The sequence below is a fragment of the Tupaia chinensis genome, unplaced genomic scaffold, assembly GCF_000334495.1.
Source record: "Tupaia chinensis unplaced genomic scaffold, TupChi_1.0 Scaffold143631_1, whole genome shotgun sequence".
Classification (NCBI taxonomy): Eukaryota; Metazoa; Chordata; class Mammalia; order Scandentia; family Tupaiidae; genus Tupaia; species Tupaia belangeri.
This window is the reverse complement of record NW_006203479.1, coordinates 381,311-389,589: the sequence shown is the minus strand read 5'-3', so window position 1 is coordinate 389,589 and position 8,279 is coordinate 381,311. Positions and strand designations below refer to the sequence as shown.

The 8,279-nt window shown below is 41.6% G+C and overlaps 1 pseudogene; it reads right to left on the bottom strand.

Moving 5' to 3' along the window:
- Positions 1-4,138: 4,138 nt before the first annotated feature.
- Positions 4,139-4,596, bottom strand: LOC102482071 (40S ribosomal protein S18 pseudogene; annotated as a pseudogene).
- Positions 4,597-8,279: the final 3,683 nt, after the last annotated feature.

Here is an 8,279-nt window from a genome sequence, read left to right as displayed (position 1 = left end):
GCTTCATTCCGGAATCAGCTTTTCCTTATTCCATAGATAATGCCTCTTTCCTTACTTGGTGGCTTGGTCAATTTTTCTTTTTGCTGTTTTTATATATTTTAAAATTCAAGACTCTGCTCAATACAAAGTTGGAGGCTGATAATTACCTTCTAGGATATTAATTTCCCAGTCTGTCCAAACCTCCCTCAGAGAGTTATCATTAAAATGAAATCAGTTAACACAGGTCAAGCTCTTAGAATAGTCCCTGGCATATAGTAAACACTTTAGATATGCTGATCTTTTTATTTTTATTATGGCTGTTTTTGTTAAGTATTAAGCAGTTGAAAAAATTTTAAAGATACTATCTTAAATAGGAAGCCTCTGATTATATTCTCTAGGTCAATTTAAAAAAAAAATTTTTTTTGAGTCTATGATATATGGGTAGCCTGGCAAAATAGCATAATGAGGTTACTCAGGGAATACCAATTGTTCTAAATTTTCTACTTAGAAATTCCCCCTTATCATAAACATGCCCATTTATTCCCTTTTCTTGTCTCATTCTTTTCTCAGAAAAGTCTGTCAAATGTTAAGAGTGAAGAAATAAATGACTTTGGGGAGTTTGAAATTAAGTTCTGGGTAGTATTTGTGGTAAAATCAGGAAAAAATAATTGAAGGCTTTTATTTGACAACCAATTTTGAATTTATTGAAAATACAAAGAAGCCACGAAAAGTTCTTCATAAGCTTTTGTGCTTCACTGATTAGAGTTTCATACAAAGGATAAATGATATGAAAATTTTCTTTAATTCTTTTTTTTTTTTGAGAGGTTTTTCGCTATAGGGCGCATGTGCTCGCCAGACAGACAGAGACATAGAGACAGAAAGCGAGAAATTACCCCCCCAGGGGGGATGGTCACGCCACAATCCCTTCTCCTCCATTCTCCTCTCAGTATCTTGGGCACGCGCACACACACACGCACACGCACCCGGTGTGAGTTTTAAGCCACCAGGTCCGGGACGCGAACTGCGGTTGACTACATGGGAGCCCAGCGACATAGCCATTACGCTAACTGCTAGTTCCCTGAAAATTTTCTTTAATTCTTCACAAAGTATTACTTACTTAAATTGTGCTTCCTCTCAGACTTAGCATGGAATTTATAGAAAGAATAATTTCAGCTTATATAAAGAATAATTTTATTTTAGTCAAGACTGTTTAAAGTTGGAAAGAGTCATTTTGGGAAACAGTAAATTTCTAGCTGTCCAGAAGGGTTAACAGTAGGGTAAGGTCACTTCTAGGAATACCATAGAGGGAACCCAGACATCAAGGGTATAGAAATTCTACTGTTTTAATTAGTTATCTTGTCTCTCCACCCCTAATTACAAATTTTTTTAAAAGTTTTTTTAGATTTTTGCCATAGGGGACATATTCTCACCAGAGAGAGAAAGAGAGGGAAAGTGATAGATCACTCCCCAGGGGAGATGGCCACACCACAATCCTTTCTCCATTCTGCTCTGAGGATTTTGGGCATGCACACACATGTGCCTGGTGTGTTTTTCAAGCCCTGGGTCTGGAACTCAAACCATGGAATAGGCCATGTGGGATCCAGCACCTTAACCACCATGCCACCTGCTGGCTTTCACCCACATTTTTCTTTTTTTCAAAAAAATCACAACAAAATTCAAAAAAGTTTTGACCAGCAGATGATGTAGCAATTATGTTGCTGGACTTTCATATGACCAACCATGGTTTGAGTGTCGGGCCTGGTGGCTTAAAACTCACACCAGTAGCATGTGTGTGCCCAAGATCTCGGGAGGAGAATAGAAGAGAAGGGATTGTATTGTGGCCATTCCCCTGGAGGATGATTTCTCACTTTCCTTCTCACAGTGTTTGTCTCTCTCTGGTGACTACATGCAGCTTAAGACAAAACCTCTAAAATAATAATAATAATAATAAAAATAATACATTTGAAAGTCTTTTCCTTTACTCATGTAATTAAGAAAAAGTTTATTATCTATTTTTTCTTTTGATCATGAATTACTATAAACTTCCTTCTTAGAACTACTTTCATTGTGTTCCAAAGATTATGGAGTCATATGTTCATTATTTTAGGCTTTAATGAATCTTTTATTTTTAGTCTTAATTTCTTCAATAGTTTTGAAGTCATTCAGGAATAAATTTTCTTGTTATTGTGTATTTTTGAAGGAAGACTATTGTTGATTTCAAGTTTAATTCCATTCTGGTCAGAAAAGATGCTAGATATAGTTTCTATATCTTTAAATTTGTAAAGACTTGTTTTGTGCCTTATTATTTGGTTAGTCTTAGAAAATGTTCTATGTAGGGGGACCAGCAGATAGCGGCATAATGGCTATGTCTCTGGACTCTCATGTAGTTGACCGCGGTTTGAGTCCCAGACCCGGTGGCTTAAACTCACTCCGGGCATGTGTGCATGCGTGCTGAGAGCCCGAGAAGAGAACGGAGGAGAAAGGATTGAGGTGTGGCCATCTTCCACCAGGGGATGATTTCTCACTTTCTGTCTCTCTGTCCCTTTGGCAAGTGCATGCGCCCTATAGCAAAAACCTCTGGGAAAAAAAAAAAAAAGAAAGAAAGAAAAGAAAATGTTCCATGCAGGGCTGAGAAATATGTGCATTTTGTAGTTGCAGGATGAAATGTTCTATAAATGTCTGTCAGGTCCATTTGGTTTATGATATCATTTAACTCCTTTGTCTTGGTATATTTTTTTTTTTTTGGAGAGATTTTCACTGTAGGGCGCATGCGCTCGCCAGACAGACAGAGAGAGACATAGAGACAGAAAGTGAGAAATCACCCCCCAGGGGGGATGGTCACGCTGCAATCCCTTCTCCTCCATTCTCCTCTCGGGATCTTGGGCACGCACGCACATGCGCCCGGTGTGAGTTTTAAGCCACCGGGTCCGGGACACGAACTGCGGTCGACTACGTGGAAGTCCAGCGACATAGCCATTACGCTAACTGCTGGTTCCCTGTCTTGGTATTTTTGTCTAGATGACCTGTCTGCTGGTGACAAGGAGAGTAATGAAGTCCTCAACAATTAGCGTGTTGTAATCTCTCTCTCTCCTTAGATCTAGTAGTCTTTTTTTTTTTTTTTTTACATATTTGGGTTCCCCAGTCTTGGGTTGTTAATTGTTGTATCCTCCTGGTGAATTCACTCCTTTAATACTATACAATATCTTTCTTTGTCTCTTTTTATAGTTTTTATTTAGAAGCCTATTTCATCTAGTATCAGTACACAATTTCAGCCTTTTCTTTTTATTTCTGTTTGTGTGAAATTACTTTCTGTAGCCCTTCACTTTCTGTCTATCTCGTAAGCACCAAATAGAAGGCTACTTCTTTCTCTCTCTCTCTTTTTTAAACAGTCAGCCAATCTGTCTCCTTAAATTAGGGAATTTTACCTGTTAACATTCAACATTGTTATCAATATGTATGGTGTTATCCCTGCATTTTGTTAGTCATTTTCTTAATTGTTTTGTGTTCTCTTATTTCTGTTTGTCTCCCTTTCACTCTCCTAGTGGGTATCCCCTTAAGTACTTCTTGAAGAGCTCATTTAGTATTGGTAAATTTTTTCAGTTTTTGTTTATCTGGGAACAACTTTAATTTCCTCTTCCCATTTGAAGGAAAATCTTGGTAGATATGGTATTTGGGACTGAAAATATTTTTTGTTTCAGAATCTTAAATGTGTCTTCTTATTCTTTCCTTGCTTGCATGGTTTCTGTTGTGAAACCTGAGTTTAGTCTAATGGGGTATCCTTTGTTAATAACTTGTTTCTCTCTTGCCATTTTTAGGATATTGTTTTTGTCTTTGACTTTTACTAATTTCACTATGATATGCCTTGGAGAGAATCTTCTTATTTTGAGTCTACTTGTTCTTTGTGCTTCCTGGATTTGGATGTCTGTGTGTCTCTCTATAGATTTGGAAAGCTTTCAGCTACTGTATTATGAAAGAGATCTTCCATGCCTTTTGTCATCTCAATTTCTAGAATACCCATTATGTGGATATCTAGCTGCTTATTGGTGTATAGAATTTCCTGGATGTTTTCTTCATTTTTAATGGCCATTTTTCTTTTCTTTTTCTTTTTTTTTTTTTTTTTTTGGTATACAAACTTCATTAACAGATAAGTCCTACAGACTTATTTCTTCTTGGATACACCCATGGTATGGCCACGATGATTAGCTGTCTCGGTATGCCAACCTCGGACCCAAAGACCCCAGAAGTGGCACAGCCCTCTATGGGCCCACATCTTGTTCCGTCTCTCCAGGTCTTCATGCAGCTTCTTGTCCAGACTGTTGGCCAGGACCTGGCTGAATTATCCGTCCTTTACATTTTTCTGCCTATTCAAGAGTCAGTCTGGGATCTTGTACTGGTGTGGATTTTGCATAACAGTGAACATATTTTCCACCTCCTCCTCAATGAGCTCTCCTGCCGTCTGGTGAGGCTCACGTCTGCTTTCCTCACCACACGAGCGTGTCTTCGCCCACACCCCTAATGGCAGTGAGGGCAAAGGCTATTTTCCGCTGCCCATTGATGTTGGTATTGAGTACTCGCAAAATGTGCTGGAACTTCTCAGGGATCACCAGAGACATGGCGGCGACCCAAGGGGCGATGTGTAGGCCTCCTCTCCTGTGGAAGAGCTAATGGCCATTTTTCATTTCTTTTGGCAGCTCACCTGAATTGGAGGTTTTGCCTTCAAGGTCAGAAATGATTTCTTCTACATTTTCTGATCTGCTATTAATGCTTTGAAGAGAGATTTTTATTTTCTGTATTATATTATTCATCTCTAGAAGTTCTGTTTGATTTTGGGGGCTATCTATCTCTTTATAGAATTCTTCCTTCATGTGTGGGATGACTTTTCCATCTCCTGAAATTGATTGTGCATTTTTTCCTGCAGCTCACTGAGTTTTTTGTTACAATGAGTATTCTGAATTCCTTTCCTGGCACTTCTGTTATTACCTATGTTTTATCCAATGTTGGTGAGGACTTAGTGTGTTTCTTCAGAGGAGAGCTATTTCTTTGTTTCTTGTTTTGTTTTGTTTTCATATTTTCTGTGTCTCTGCATTGATTTTTAGGCATCTGGCAGAGTACTCATGTCTTCATAGTTTTTGGAGTAGATTCTGTAATTTTGGGGGGTGGAGAAGAACAGACCTAGGTCCCAAATGTACCCCAGGCAAAGTGGTTCCAGAGGAGCTAGAAGTCAGCTGCATTGTCTGTATCAGGGCAGGGCTTGCGTACCCACTGTGTGAGACCCAGAAGTGAGACCTGGAGGTGGAGCAGCTCTTCAGACCCACTTGGGTCCCTGGCAAGGTGGTCTAGGCGGGCACAGAGGCAAGCCTGTGAGACCCAGGACATAGGTCCTGACTGGCCTGAGTGTAACACATGAGTGGTGCCCTTCTCCAGGACTGAATGTGGCCCGTGGAAGGTGACTGGGAGCAGGAGAGAGAGGGCAATGCTCAAGACCTGGTGTGGTCCTGGAAGGGTGTTCCAGGAAGGCCGGTGGCCAGCTGTGCCTTTCAGATCCAACCAGACTTATGCGCCCTGTCTCCAGTTACTGGCAGCAGCAAGCCTCTGGACCTGAATGTAGCCCTGTCAAGGTGTTCCAGTAGGGGCCAGGGCCCAGGGTGCTTTTCAGATCCAATCTGAGTGTATATGCCCTGCTTCTGGTAGGTGACTCTCCAGTCCTGAAAGCAGCCCTGGCAAGGTTGTGCTAGAGGGCCCAGAGGCAAGTCTCTGTGAGAAACTAAAAACAGGCCCCATGTGGCCTACACAGAAAACCCAGGAGCAGAGTGATCCTCCATGTCTGGGTGCAGCTCTGAGAAGGTGGTTGATAAGGGGCAAAAGACAAACCTAGCTATGAGGCCCTTACCAGACATGCAACCTGTCACATCTGGGAGTTCAGGGAGGCCATCTGGTTTTGAATAGATTCCTGCTTTTTTTTTGCTGGGAGTTGGTCGGCTAGATCGTGCACTCCAGGATCAGGAGGTGGTTGAGGGTGGCGCCTGTCTCCTCCACTCTGACCTGGAACAGAGACCTCTGGTACCTTCCTCTCTGTGAAGTGTCCCTCCTCTTTCCTTGGCCTACACTTACAGTACAGGGGGGTCCAGAGGAGTGCTGTGGGAGGCTCCTGTTGGGGCAGGTAGCTATTCTCTTGGACTCGATTCTGATGGGAGGGAGACAGGCCTGTCCTGTCTGCCAGACATGGGGTAGTGACCGATTCCTCACCCTGTTGGGTTTGGATGCACTTTTATGCATCCTCTGCTTCCTCTAGGCCATGGAGTCTTGACTGTAAACAGACTTCCACCAGCTGGGGGGCTTGTAGGACCGTGCTGTGCTCTCAGGGTGTGGAGGTGGGGTTGGCCATGTGGGAGTCTAGCTACCTTAACCATCACACACTTGTTGGCCCCCAGATTTGTTTTTTTCTACTCAGTAAAGCAAATTTAATTTTTCTTCTCATTCTGATGATCAAAGAATGGCCCTGCATAGTTTGTGGTTTAAATATATTATTATGTGTGCCCAAGAATAGTAAAAGTTTAACTTCTACACGATGCTATTCGATACACATTTTATTAAATCGAGTGAGGGTTTTTGAACCGCTGCTTGCCTTATCACGAGTCCCCTTCTACATAGGACAGAGATGTGTCCCTGTGTTATGCGTAAATGGCATGGGTGATTTTCGGTGCGTTAGGACATAGGCGAGGTTGGAAAATGCTAGCCAGGAAGGTTAAGTGTGCACTTGTGAACCTTGATTGCCCTTGACCATACCAATGTTTTTTCTTTCTTTCTTTTTTTTTTTTTCCTCCTCACTTTCATTTTCTGTAAGGGGAGATGTGATAAACCACAAAACTGGCCGTGAATCCTACACCTGCTAAAACTTGCCGTTTAGAGCCAGGCTCTGGTGGTCCATAAACTAGGCGAGCATATTCATGCCAGTTTACGTAAGCGCACAACAGCCTCGTCACATGTTCTCTATTAGAAAATAGATTCAGATGATGGTTTTTATGCCACCTAAAGCAGGCTATGACAAACACGCATTCGGACATCACCCTCTGTTCTTATCTGAAGCATTACTTTCTTGGTAGCTTTTTAACTGTTAGATACATTTTATGCATTTTTTAAAGTTAGTTTCTCCCATGAGAGAGAGACAGAGAAGCACCCCAGATAAGTCTTCACACGGTGGTTCCCTTGGTCAGGCTTGGTGGGAGGTGCCCACACATCGTGTTCACGGGGATGTCCTGGAACGCCAGCCGGGTCATTTCACCTGTGGATCCAGTCACCTGCATTACTGCTTCTCCACGGCCTGACCCTCACGTTGTGCCTTTTAACAGTGAAACATTTTGCCATTAAATGGTAAAAGAAAGATCTTGTAATTATAGTTTAGGGGACCTTGACTAATGTAAGTGTGAACGCCACTATAAAATGGTTTGACCGTTGTAACTGCTCTGGCCACCGCGGCTGCTTTCCGTACTAAATTGACCATTCAATTTAATCATAAACAGCAAGACTGTTTATGTGGTTAGCATAGTCGAAGCCAGGAGCATAGGTGCTGTATTCCACGGCCAATATTTAGGGGTGATCGTATCTTATTCCGTTTTTCATTAAATGTACACTTGGTGGGAGGCATTTAGAAGAGCCCAGAGTGTGCCTTTGCTTCCGCAAAGCCGGTGGGAGGTATAATTGGAACATTGTTTAAGATGTAATTGCTTTTCCATTAGAAAATTTAAACCTGCCAGATCACTTTTCCAGGTGTCAAATAAGCATTGAGTTAAAAAAATAAAAAAGGCAGTCGCTAACATTTATCAAAATATACATCAAAATGTACTTATTTATCTCAGCCAAGAGTGAGGGGAACAGAGAGACAGCACCCCTGACAGGGTCCTGACACACTGCCCATCCTCAGCCTTAGCTAGGCCTGGATCCGGCCACTCATGGACGTAGCAACTGAGGCAGGTCTCCGGACACGGAGCGAAACCTTGCCCTGTGGCTCAGTCCATGACAGCATGGTGTTCGCCACTGCCCTGCCACCTGGCCCCTATTAAATATAGTCTTTAGATTAAGTAAATTCATTTTGTATGTTACAAAGGTATACAGTAATTTTATTTATATATATATGAACTGCTGCTTGCCTTATATAATTATATATATATACACATATATATAATTATTTATAAAAATGAATTCTGTCCCCCAAACATACCATCTCATGGTTGTACAGTTACCTCCAAATAGACACATGAGGTATTATGTAATTTTCATGAAGGAAAAACATTCTTTTTCTT